We start from the raw sequence: 14,362 nt of genomic DNA, 5'->3' as shown, positions 1-14,362 counted from the left end.
TATGGTCTACAGGCAGACAAAGGTATACTGATCTTCTTTACTATGGGTGAATTGTAACAGAACAGGAAGATGTTCCCAAATTTTGCTGCAGTATCCAGTTTTCCACGCTGGGTTTATAGTAATAAACTATAAATAAATAAATAATCCATTCTACAGCTATGGATTATATTTGGTTTCTGTAAAGATGGGAGGAACAGTATTTCTCTTGCACCACTTCTTTTTTCCTATATCAAGTAATCTATAGAGAATGACAAGGAAGTGATTTAAACACACATCTGGGGACTTATATCTTTGCAATTAGCAGAAATATATGGGTTATAGGTCTGGTAAGTGAGAGTACCCATCTTTTTTTTTTTTTTTTCTCTCTCTCTCACAGTGTTTTTTTGTTTGTTTGTTTGTTTGTTTGTTTGTTTTTGTAGCTCTATCCCAACAGTAGATTAACTAACACTGAAAAATTGTCCCAAATTCATAGACTGTGGATCCTAATACAGTTACATTCTTTGGCTTGTGTCATTTTTTAGCAAGCATTTCTGATTGAAATGGACGGGAAAAGGTGCACGAAACACTTTGCCTTTTGAAATTCCCCTCATAGTTTGGCTTCTTGTTGGGCTTGCATTAATTTTCCCTTTAGCTGGCAAGTGACACTTCAGAACATTTCATTTGGGTGGGATTGGAGGTAGTCAATGAGATGCCAGTGAGTGCATGTTTCCAATGGCAACCTCCACAACTAACATGTATTACAGTCCACAATACATTGAGTCACCAGGTAATAAAGAAATCTCCTTTGCATTAACAGGTGGAATTACACGTATCTTTTCCATACTTTGTCTTTTTTTTCAGTCTTCAATAATATTATACTACAGGACTTAATGAGTATGAAACAATAGTGAAACCAACTCCGGTAACGAGACCATGATGCCTTACTATGTTGTATTATTATTCTACCAAGCAATTCCTCCTTTGTTTTCTCAGTTACTAGAAGTTTTTAGTAGTTAATAAAAAATGAATAATAATAATAATAATAAATTAAGGTAGTTTTGTTTGTTTATTTTGTCTTTGTTTATTTTGGCCTTGACAGCTTTTGCTTGAAAGACTTCTAAATGCATATTATTTCAGGTGGGAATAAATGCATGTCATGTTGACAAAAAAGTCCTAAAAAGCTTTTGCTTTTGCTTAGATAAGAGGATGACATTTCATCACTTTTCTGTTAAAAATATTTTCAGTTGTTCTGCACTTACTTCTGGTTTTGCACATACTTTTGATTTTATTAATACGTTGGCTGAGTACCCTAAAAATGGGGATTACAAGCTTGGAAAATGAAGGAGAAGCAGGTTGTTGCACCCAAAACTTACATCGTAGTAAGAGGCTCTTAAAACTCTGTAAAACCAAAAGTATCTGATGCACCAAAGCAAATCGGTCCATAACAGGAAAGTGGATCTGCATAACGCAGCAGTGCACACACACTACATGACCCACGGTCGCCTGGCATTCCTTCATTCCTAAGCCACGTCAACCTGCAATAAAGGATGTGGGAGCAGGAGGCATCCCTCATTTTCCCCGGTTGCCTCCCCTTAGCCTCGCTGAGAAGAGACATGATTTCTGTCTGTGCCAGATCTTCAAGCTGAGAGTTTCTTGGGATAATGCATGTGAACAGAGCCTGGCATTATCTTCTCAGCTAATGAGATGGTAACATAAGGAGTAGGTAGGTGTTCGGTATGTCAGCTGCAGCATACTGCAATGATACGGCCAGGACAGCATCCAGGTGTTTCCCTACAAAGCAACAGCCTTCACATTCTTCCATCATACAGCAATCACCAGGCATCACGGTCAGAGCAGGTCAATGGGATTCCTTACAGCAATGGTGAAATCACTTGCTTTATTGACTACCTTGTCAGTAGGAGAGTAAAGTCTCGGTTGTCCCAAAAGGCAAACATCAGATTTCTTCAACAATGTGAAAATATATACCTGTGCCAATACTTCTATATAAACATATGCATATGCATACACACACATATGCGTGTTGAATATAACTTGAGAATGATAGAACAGCTGCCTCAGTAATTTGTTTTTTATAGGTTCTTCTGATGGGCAACTAACATGCATGTGAGTGCCCCTGATGATCTTAGTAATGCTTGGGAAGTCCAGTTTCAGACAGCTGCTATTTCAGATATATTTGAAGAATTGTCTTATTATCTAGAGGTGTCATTTCAATGACATTTTACTGACTCAATATGGTGTTATGTTAACAAATGAATTAGAAAAAGTGATAGGAGCAAAAAAAATATGGCCGTAGAGCTAGTTATTGATGCAAACAAGAAGGCTGATATAGAGGAGGAAATGTGTGGACCTCTCTGGGAAAGATTATGTGCATTGGAAGGCTGATGAGAATTCAGAGTGGAAAAGGGAGAACAGGTGAACTAATGGTTAAGGAACTGGACCAGGCTCCAGGATCACAAGCTTTTTTATAGACATGTACATGTTGTATTCCTGAAGCAAGGCAAAAGTTGTCCTATTAACACTCCCATTTCAGTGACTTGCAGAATCTTGCTAAACAGCCAAAAGCATTTGCATAAGCTAAGTGTCACCGATGTTGAGTCTCCTCAGAGTTATTCACCTGTCACCAGAGCTGTGCCCTGGTGAGCTATTCAGTCATCAAACAGGTAAGGCACAGGTAAATCCAACTGTAGCTTCTGAGTCCAATACACCTTTAATAGATGTATGTTTAAAAGACACTGCAAAAGAATATTCAATTTGTTTCTCTGGAACTATTCTTGAGTTCTTCAAGCTCCCTGAGTAATTCGGTAACATAGCTTACTTTCTTCTTTATGTTTGTGCCTTATGATAAAAAATTTTGATTAATTATTCAGCAAATACAATGCATAAGTCTTGCAATAGTTCAACATTGTTCAGCAAAATGGACACTTCCAAGAAACCTACCTTTCAGAAATGTCATTTTAAAGTAATCTTTAGCAAGTTCACATTTTACCATTTTAACAGATTGACTAGAGATGGGACTAAGTTGCCTACTGGTGGGAAATGGATTGTGATGCAAAAGAGTTCGCCAAAATATTCATGTCAAATGATTTATACCTGCTATATAACTGTAAAATCTGGTCACTCAGCATATGCCAAGACATTCGGAAACAAAAAAATAAAATAAACATGGCAATGCATTTTATAGCTTCAGAGAAATTTATTTAGAACAAAATCCACTCCATAGTAGAAGCCGCACTGTGAAGAAATCAGAGTAAGGTACATACACAAAAAAATGAGTTGTCAGTGACAAAAATGGACATAATTCCATGGTAACTTCATTAGAACAAAAAGTAGATTCAAATACTGTTGAGTAGGAGTTCCAAAATGCTCAGTGTTTAGTGAAACCTCTTCTCCTTCTGGTAAAATGAAATGGTGTTTTGCTGGATGGTTTTTCTGACCTATCCTTCATGGGCTATGGGTTTTCAATTCCAGTGTAATTTTGATATTCATGCCTCAACAGAGACCAGAGCTACCTCAGCCTGATCGGTATTCTTTAGGTGAACAGCACCAAGCATGCTGACCTGTACAGACAGTACTTTTTGCCATCTCACATTGCTTTTGGCCTTCAAACTCACTGTCAGGACATCTGAAATTAATTATTTCACATAATTTTAAGTCATACAGGACTGTGAAATGAACGTTTGTGATGACTCATTGCATTGCATTGTATTACCCTCGTATGTAGCCAAATACATTTTTTGACTAAAACATACTTTTGGAAGAAATAAATTTGATTCAAAGATGATTATTCACCACTTCTCTTGAAGGTTTTATTTTTCAGTGGTAATGCTCAGTGTTATGTCTTGTTTCCATTTCAGATATGTCCAGTTTTATCTTCCAGACATTAGTTCCTTTGAACTTTTTCTCCACGACATTAAAGACCACAGCAGTACCTACATTTTGCTCCCAGTGAAGATATACACATAAAATAACTGTTATCCCTCGGGCCTCACTTTTTTTTTTCTCTTTAAATAACTAAGTAAACATTTTGTTCAGCTCTGAAGTATTTCTGTGACTCTTTTATGCATTTTCATGACTCATTTTTTTAATGAGGATTCTTTGCTGTTGTCTGAGACTTACCAGCACTGTACATGAAAATAAAATTGCCTCTTGACTCCTACTCCCTAATCACCTGACTTTTACATGAGGTTTGAATAATTTCCTTTGGCAGTAATATCACTTCTTTGAGTTTTCTGTCCTTAAAATCCATACAAATCTCAGAGTTTTCCAGGTTAGAGCCAAAATTTGAAGCTACAAGACAGGATATAGCTTGTCTTCCTCATGTCTAAAGGTCTAATTTGGTCTACTATGTGATCCAGATTACTGCACATATGAATGCCCTACCCTAAACTGTATTCACCATTACCACTTTGCTGATCTTTGTATCATCCCCTCATTAATCTGTGGTAAAAAGATAATCAACACAACTGATCTTAACAGTTTATATGCCTTAACATTGATTCACAAAGAAACCTACTAGAAATAATAATGATTCCTTATTGTTATTCTTCAGTGCAATTTTTTTAACGTCATGCATTAGTCAATGAAATTATAAGGCCTACATACAGTTTATCTGTGTGCTTATTTCTATTAAAAAATCCTCCATCAAATGGCATCAAGCTTGCTTAAGTATTTACACTTAAGTATGTTATAAAGACAAAATAACTGATACTTTTTATATTTCTATTCATTATCCATTGAACAATACCACATTTTACTTTATTTTTCTTATGGTTGACCTAGTTGACCATTCTGTAATTACTTCATTCTGGTTGCTTTTTGAACACTGACAAAATAATGTTAGTATTACTTAGTTTCTCCAGAATTTCCTGGAAATCCTCAACAGAACAAAATCACCTGTTTTACAACTTCCAGATACAAATTATTTGAGTTTACTGATTTTAAAATAGTTATTTTACCTAAGTGCTTTTTAATGTTCTCCTTTTTTACCTATATATATATATATATGAATATGATTCAGCTTGAATACGTGAATATGGATATATAATTCTTCTTTACTGAGTAGAAGAATCTATTTAAAATGTTTTCCTTTAATGTATTCTCAGTTTATAGTCTTGGTCTTTTATTACATCTAGGCACCTACCATTTTGCCTGTACCATAGGATCACAGAATAATTCAAGTTGGAGGTCTGTGGCCCCACCTCCTACTTAAAGGAATAGGGTCAGCTCCTCCCTACACCAATGTATATTTATTTACCTTCATTACTGGCCTTGTAATTTACTGGCCTTTTAAATAACTGGTCTTTATTACTGTCCTCAGAGCTAGAGCTATCTCCTTGGACAACAAAAGCAATCTGCATTACTTATTGGGTCTTTTGCGCCTTTGACATCCTCTGCAATTTATGTAACTGAATCATATTCAAGGTAAGAAGACGCAGAGAGTTGTACAGAATCATCGAATCATACAATGTCACACCTTCCACCAGACCAGGTTGCTCAAAACCCCATCCAGCCTGGCCTTGAACACTTCCAGGGATGGGGCATTCACAGCTTCTCTGGGAAGCCTGTTCCAGTCCCTCATCATCCTCATTTCTACAACTGCTTATATCTCATATGGTGAACTGCATTCTTGTCTTTTAAATGCTATGTCAAATTTCTCTTTTCTAAAAATACCAATACGTCATCAGACAACCAATATGTCATCAGATGACAACTGCACACCTTTGTTATATTGAAAATTTGCAAAGAACCGGATTATAAAATAAAAATGTGACCAATCCTATCTGTTTCATACTTGCTGAACTTGCTGGTGGTAAGCTAACTTAATCACAACCTAACATCATCAACTGTTAAAGCCATTCTCTGTAACTGGATTGACTTACTAGAGCGGATTAAAGCAGCACTTCATGGAGTTTAGTGAAACTAGTATCTCATGAATCTATTTCTTTTCCTCTCTTCTTAGGCATGCCATTACCTTTAGTAGTTTTACATACTTGCTTTTGGATTTTCTCCATATACTGTAACCTAATTTTATTATTATTATTATTATTTATACAGATCTAATCAATAACTTGTTCATGTCAGGACAGAAATCTTAAGAAATATTCCAGTATTCTCTTCATTTTTGCATTTATGTCCCTAGACTGGCAGTGAAAACATTCAGCAAAATCTGGACCATGCTTCCAAGTTGCAAAACTACTTATAGAACAGTCTCTCTGGTAGATTTCATGATCTAGCATGTTAAAGAAGTTTTGTATTGCCATTAAAAAAATAAAAATGAACCGGTTATATCTTCATATGTCCAAGCAGTCTAAGAAAATGTTTTTGCTGACTTTTTCAGGGTATTCTCTTACCACATTTTCTCATATAAAGGGGCACTTTATATAAAACATCAACCTGAAAATCTTTCCATGGATAGTATTAGAAAGCATTTCACTTAAAGTCATTTGATCTTTTAATCTTCAATACATAGTGACATTCATAAAATCACAGGTTAATATACTATCTCTGTAAATAAACAAAGAAGGCTTTTGTTTAGTGGATGAGTCTTGAATACACCAATCACACCCTACTTCAAGGTAGGTACTCTGGGTTTCCTGAATGAAAATAATTGCTCTTCCCAAATGCAATTACTGTCCCTGACCCATAAGCAATCAAACTTAGGATAACAGCATGTGGACAGATTGCCAGGCAGTAATCTAGGGATTTGAACTCCCTATATGCCAACTACTCATCGGTATCTGCCTATGTGCCTGGCCTATCCCTGTGGTAAGAGGGAGCTTGCTGAGGGGTGACATATTTTGCGATGTTCTTCAGAGATCAAACCAGACAATAGTGCATGGTAACACAGGCAATTAGGGACAGCTGATGCATTGTGAATTCATACCCTACCTTAGCCCACAGTAACTGTCTGATATGTTTATATCTGCAATCAACCTGTCTGGTAATAATATGAGACCACACTTGGTTTCTTCTTAGAAAACATGTAAGATAAAGACTAAGGCAAAACCAGATGTGATACTGGTTCCTCTGCCAGTTTGAAACACTGCGGGATTTTTAGGCATGGTAATTCAGATTCCAATGTAACAGTCAACAGGGGGTGTATTGGTTTAGTATGTGAGAAAATTTTACTAGATCTGTCTAAATTTGGGTTAGAACTCAGAGCAGATTTTTTTAAGGTACTTTGTAGTTTTGGGGAAGAAGTGCCATAAATCAAGTATTCAGATACCACGCATTCAGTACAAAACCAGACATTTTATTTTATTTTTGATAAAATAGGAAATACGAATGTTTCATAGAGAGCTCACAGTCTTATATAAGACATTGGATATTTTCAACCAGGAATGTTTGATTCTTTCAGTTTAAGACAAAGAATAAAGATTTACCTCCTTAACCACTTAGAATATGTTGGATTTGAAGACTACAGTGAATAATTTACTATTCCTACTCTGATAAGATTTTTTTTTTTTTAATTTAACTTCTATGGTCTTAAGTTATCATTTATTTTTAGTATGAATAACATTGGTGAGTAAGACAAATTTCACTTGTAATCTGTTTTTCTAAGGCTTCTTGAAAGTATTGTTTTACAGTTTTATATGAAGGAGTTGGTACAAAGGTATGAGACATGCCTATATTGTTTAGTGGCTGTGTAAGTAGGAGTACCTATAAACACTAAGAATTTATGCTTTATTTCTGTTTTCTTTACAAAAATGACAGAGATCATCTGCTGAAACCACTTTCTACATCTGTGGGATAGTTTTCTGTTACATCATGCATTGCTAGGTCAGATTAACTACTAATTCAAACATATCCCAGTCTTGTCCTCTGCCCACAGGTTTTCCCTCTGCTAGATCAGTTCTCAGTCTTTGCTGCTACCTATTCAATGCTCAGGCCATCTTTAGAGGGTTCAGTATTTTCTGAACATCTACTGGAGTTTCAGATATTAATGGTTTACATTTTTCAACATAAGTCATAATATAATATTAAGCTTGAAGGGTTTCTGAGAGCTGTCTTTATTTAGAAGGCAGTCCTTGCGGTGTTTTCTTGATCATAAAGCATCTTCCTTTTTGACAATCAAGATATTTTGTTTGGTCATAAATAAATTCCCTTCCTACTGCCAACAAGCACAAGCATTTCATGCTATTTTTTATGCAGTCTACATAAGCATACACTACAGCTTCATTTGGCTACATCAGCATAGAAAATAATTCACCGGAAATGAAGCGAAGTGCTAATGTCCTGCTAAGTGATTACTGTAGCTAATAATCAAATTCACCTAGTGTGTATGAATGGGCTGGCATATGTAGTGTCAAAATGTCAACAACTTTACATACATACCTGAGACTACTTCAGCTTTGAAGGCTTTGTTATTAGCAGTTTTAAGATCATTTGCTCACTTAAGGTCCCCTAAGATCTCATAATCTTTGAATTTACACTTTGCAAGGATATAAGGTACAAAAAAAAAAAAAAAAAGACAGTGAAATGGTTTCTCTCATAGATGACATCAGAAATGTATACTGCTGCACTGCCACAATGATTCCTCTTCTTTTGTTCCCATATTTTTCTCCCTTGGGAGAAATCCTCTTGTGATGCAATCCTGTAAGTACTGAATAACTGGTTATTCTCTTTGCTTTTAAAAAAACTGTTTAGTTTTGTCTTACCTCTGGATAACTAATTCATGCCCAGTGAAAACAGGTGTTACTGCAAGACCACAGCAAGATCTTGGAGTTGCCCTGGCAAGTTTAGACCCCAGGTTGCATTCCTAGTGTCTCAGTTGCTCCTCCATGTGTCTGCCCACAAATGGGACGCACGGCAGCAACACTGGCAAGTAAAAGTAAAATCTGGCTAGCTCAGGTAACCCTAACATTGATAACAGTAAAATCAGCAGTAGCAGGGGTTATACAATGACAGCAGAATACGTTGATTACTGGCCCACATTGTGCTGCCATGTTTCCATTGCTAATTTTACCTCTGCTTATTAAATTAAAGCTAGGTTGTGCAAGTCTGTTCACGCTGCTCACACTCCCATTGAAAGCAGGATGGACAAAATGCTCATCTCTTTTTATCAGTACCATGTGTCTGGACATTTGCTAATTGTTAATTTCAGCTCTCATACCTTTCATTATATCATTCTTGGTGGTTAGTTCCTTTGTGCTATTAAGCTCTGGTTGCTTTTTGAGTAACCTCCTTTCTTGAGAAACCTTGGGAGGAGGTGTTGCTTCAGTGAGTTAACACCAGCACGCTTTGCTACCCAAGCAATGGTTCCTTTCCTAATTTTCTGCTGCATTCATACTCCACCAATTAGAGAATTGTGCAGGTTGGCATGCAAGATCTGGTTCCCAAGGAAGCAACCTGATTTTTCATTGTCTGCCTTCTGCAGACCTGTCAGGACAGAACAGAGGAACTGACTCTGTGCAAAATCAGAGTCATATCTTAAGTTACAGTCAGATCCTTGAGAAGCAAGCAATAGTTTTTATCAGACAGCCTGTTTAGCCTGTACAGTGCCGTATATTGTAGGTATTCCTTAAAAATGCTATTTGGGTACAAAAAACAACAGTGAGAGCATGGAGGACCATGCAAGATAATGTACGGCTTCATAGCTCAGCATTTCTGGGCAGAGTGTGGGAGTCCACGTTGCTCTCTGTTACTGCCCTTGGACTGCTTTCAATAACCAGGTTAAAATTAAGAGCTCTAACAATGGTGTCCTGAGGTAGATGTTTTGGCTCTCTTGCTGCTATTTACAGCTGCGATAAAAATCAATTACATATTTATTCCTAGTAATAAGGTCTTAAAGTACACCTCACTTTTAGCAAATTTAGGTTATTTATTTATTTATTTATTTTCTTTTAAGTATCTCTTGAGGCTCAGTTCTGGGCAATCTGCCTAGAAGAAGCTTCCACTATCTTTCTTTCATTGTGTCAGCTTGAACCACATTTAAAAAGATTAGGTCTTTTTGTGGGAAAACATCATCCAATATCATTATTTCAGCCCTTTTAAATAACTTATTACTGGGGAACAGACTTTGAACTTGAGCTTGAATTTTAATGTTTTTTAGAAGCAGCATTGAAGCAATTTTGCATCTTCAATTTCCTTCTGTTTTGCTGAAGTTTAAAACATTTTTATCTGTTCCAGCTGTGTAAACAATTGTTGATATTTCAAATCTTACCATTCTTCCCTGTTCACATGAGCTCATATTATGAAAACAGAAAAGCTCTTCACTTCCATTTACTGAAAGATATTCCAGAAATAGCCAAAGAAACATCCAGTTCCCTTAAACGCTTACTCTTCAGTTGATCAAGGTTTTCCTTTTTCCTTAAAAAGAAGTAGGAAAATAAGCCTTAATTTAAAATCTATCGCAGTTTAAAACTCAGAGAGAAACTATTTATTAATGTTCTTATCAACTACAACCAAACTACAAATTTCAACTCAAGGGAACTACTATTTTGAAGAAAATAAACCTAGTAAAATAATTGCACAGCAGAGAAAATCAAAGACAAAGTTTTCTACATTGTGCATGTTGTGGAATGAAATGTGGATGAGATTATTTGGTTGTATTGGTAATTAAAATCCAATCTAGGTAACTTCAGTTTCAGCAGTATCCACAAGCAGGTATTTTTCTGAGACAGGCACAAAGATTTTATATATCAGGGTATCTTCCCCTCTGCCAAGGTCTGATTAATTCCTATTCTATATATGATTAGAAATAACAGGGTCCATTTTCTCAACAATACTAATGAACAGTAATTACAATGTACCTCCGAAGAGCACTCACGACGTTATTATCAAGGTGATGCAACATGAACCTGACTTGTCTCTGTGGTACTAGAATCTGTTGTTTCTGCATGCAATTTTAATAATATCTCTAAATGAATATTATGGTATGATTACATTGTTATTTCTTGTTCAGCTTCATAAATAAAATTCTTTCAATTTTCTCCCCATTTAATTTTTATTTATTTTTTACCAACTACCTGAATTTTTTAATTTTTTTCCAAACTCTTTTCAATTTGCAAGCAATTTTTTTTTTTTTGTAACCTGGTAATCAGTAGCCTCAGTAACACTTTTGATGCAGTCTGTCCAGTGCTTTTAAGAAGAAAATAGGCAAGTCTGAATCTGATCTCTCTGCTAGTTCTGTCAGCAAATGTGTTTGAATTTGTGTCCCTGACATCCTGGATGAAATTACAGGCTTCTCTGTCAGTAGATCAGAAATTTGTTGTAGACTTTTGGTTTGTGTATGCTCACAGTTCATCTACCACATCAAAATCCTGTTGAAATGAGCACATGAATGAATGCTTAGCCTAGTTGGAGTCTTCCACTCATGCTAAGTGTCAGACAAATGCTAAATGCTGCATTTGAGCTGTTTTCACATGGTTATTGGTAAAAAGAACGAGAACTTTCAATATAGGAATGAATTTATCCATTGCCAGGGATAGGAGATGATTTGATAGTAACTGGCCTGAATGTTTTGACCACATTATTGAGACAAGAGGTGAACCGATCTGAGAGATTCCCTTCATCCCACTGCCAGAGGATACATTTCCTTTAAAAGGCAATACAGCTTGTCTGTCAGAGACCTTAAATGTTTAAAACTGTAGTTCCTTTTGGGTTGCTGTTATGAAATACTTATGTCCTTGTATAACATCATCTATACTACCCTTGCAGTTTTACTGACTGCCCACTTAGCCCTTCTTTTTGAATGCTTCTGCCTTTTTCTCATCATTTTCTTTTCTGTTCTAGTTCTATTTTGTGTTCACCTAAGGTCATTATATCTTACTTCTGTTCCAATTCCTTTCATTCACTTACCCTTAAACTAATATTTTATTTACTTTCTTCTTAAGGCCATCACTAAAGGTGAAGTTTGGTGAGAAGTACAATCTCTGTGGCATAATAATACATTGTTTGAATGTATTGATAATTCAGAGGGTGGAGTATTACTAATGATCGACTACTTAAGTAAATTTTGAACCCTATTTCTTCCAGTCATGAGGGGACACTTCATTCCAGTACAAATATATTATTATTTATGCAATAATGACAATAACTGCATTTGCATGCTTATAATAGTATCTTCCACATGAGGAACTACAGTAATTACAAGTGCGTTATTATCATCACTTTTCATAGATAAGGAAGAAGAAAGAAAGCAAAGCCCTGGGACCTCACTAAACACCAGTAAGATGGTAGAAGACTTATAGAGAAAAGGCAAGAAAAAAAAAGCGGATTTTCATCAGCTAGGTTTTTATAAAGATGTTGAAAAGGGATGCTGGGAAAAGAGGTGGCTGCCAAGTCACAGCTGGCATAGATGTGGGGAGGTACTTACTCCCAAGGGGCAGAGAAAGTGTTCTGATCTGCTGGATTTACTGTCTGAAGGCCTGATCCTTTCTAGGTTTGTTGGACCTTGACTGTACTGTCTTGATGATGCCCAGAAAGACTTGCTATGCAAGACTTGCTATGCAAGTCTTTGCATAGGAATTGACTTTGTGTTTAAAAAATTTAAAGTCACTTCACGTCCTTTCAGTTACAAGTAACATTTTAGATTATCTAAATCTAGAATTTCCCATCACTTTTTCAGGACAGGTCAAAACTACGTGTGGTATGTCTTTTTGTTTTCACTGCTTGTGGTAAAGCAGTCATCAAATGAGTCAATTACAATTGTCTCAGCTGTACAGTCTGTAGACATGGTGGTTTAATACCAGCAGGTAGCTGAGCTCCACCACGCCACCCTCTCACTCCCCCTCCTCAGCAGAACAGGAGGAGACAATATGATGAAAGAAAGCTTGTGGGTTGAGCTAAGGACAGTAATTGGAAGATGTAACAGGCAAAACACGGACTACACATTGCCAAAGAGTAATAATTGTTGAGACGTTTTGTTGTTGTAATGTGGTGAGGGGATGAGGTGTGGAACGGGAGCAAATTGTCCACCTTTGTCGGTGTTGTGATATTACGTTAATTTTGGTGAGGGGAATTCTTTTGTTGCTGTTAGCATTTGTGAAGATTGTGTGATGAATGTTGATGAATGTATATTTTAATGATAATACTTAAATATGTTTTTCAGAGACATAAGGGGTGCAATGTATTAGGTTTACATGGCAAGAGTTTGGTAGCAGGGGACTGCAGGGGTGGCCTCTGTGAGCAGAGCCCAGCAGCTGCCCCATGTTAGATAAGGGACAGCTCCAGCCGGCTCCAAAAGGGACCTGCTGCTGGCCAGAGCTGAGCCTGGGACAGATGCTGGGTGGGCCTCTGGGACAGTAGATTTGAGGAAGGGAAATAAAACCTGCTGCTAAACAGCATCTGGGAGAGTGAGGAGTGAGAACCAGCCCTGCAGGCACCCAGGTCAGTGCAGAAGGAGGGCAGGAGGTGCTCCAGGCAGGCAGCAGCAGTTCCCCTGCGGCCTGTGGAGAGGCCCCTGGTGGAGCAGGCTGTACCCCTGCAGCCCACGGGTCCCACACGGAGCAGATCTCCACGCTGCAGCCCGTGGAGGAGCCCCCGGTGGAGCAGGTGGATGTGGCCTGGAGGAGGCTGCGGCCCATGGAGAGCCCCCGCAGGAGCAGGCCCCGGGCCGGAGCTGCAGCCCGTGGAGAGGAGCCCACGCAGGAGCAGGGGGTCTGGGGGGAGCTGCCGCCCGTGGGGGACCCGTGCTGGAGCAGTTTGCTCCTGGGGGATGGACCCCGTGGTACGGAGCCGTGTGGGAGCAGTTGTTGAAGAGCTGCTGCCTGTGGGCAGCCCCCGCAGGCTCAGTTCGGGCAGGACGGCATCCCGTGGGAGGGACCCCGCGTGGAGCAGGGGCAGAGAGGGACCGTGAGGGAGCGGTGAAGATGAAGCGTCAGGGACTGACTGCAGCCCCCATTCCCTGTTCCCCTGCTCTGCTCGGGGGGAGGAGGTGGAAGAGGGTGGATGGGCGGAAGGTGGCTTTAGTTTGCTTTTAGTTCTTACTGCCCTAGTTTGTTATCAATAAAGAATAAATTACATTAATCTCCCTATGCTGAGTCTGTTTTGCCTGTGATGGTAATTGTTGAGTGATCTCCCTGTCCTTGCCTCAGCCTTTGAGATTTTTTTCATTGTATTTTCTCACCCTGCTGTGTGGAGGAGGAGGAGTGAGAGAGCAGCGTGGTGGTGCTGAGTTACCTACCAGTGTAAAACCACCATAGCAGTAGATCTCCCAGCCTTCTTAAGACCCCACACGGGGGCCTATCCAGTGCATAATGTAACTGAGGCAATGAAGAAAAAAGAAAAAGCTCGTGTTATGGAGATGCATCTTCATGGGATGAAGCTCAATCAATTTTTAAATTGCGAGCTGGAGTTAATAGCAGTCACATGAAGTGGTGAATTAACAGAAACAAGTTTGTAGCTTATTTTCTCCACAGGG

This window comes from Anser brachyrhynchus (genome assembly GCF_964034855.1).
Source record: "Anser brachyrhynchus genome assembly, chromosome: 3".
Lineage (NCBI taxonomy): Eukaryota > Metazoa > Chordata > Aves > Anseriformes > Anatidae > Anser > Anser brachyrhynchus.
The sequence above is the reverse complement of the archived record's forward strand: the minus strand, read 5'-3'. Positions refer to the sequence as shown.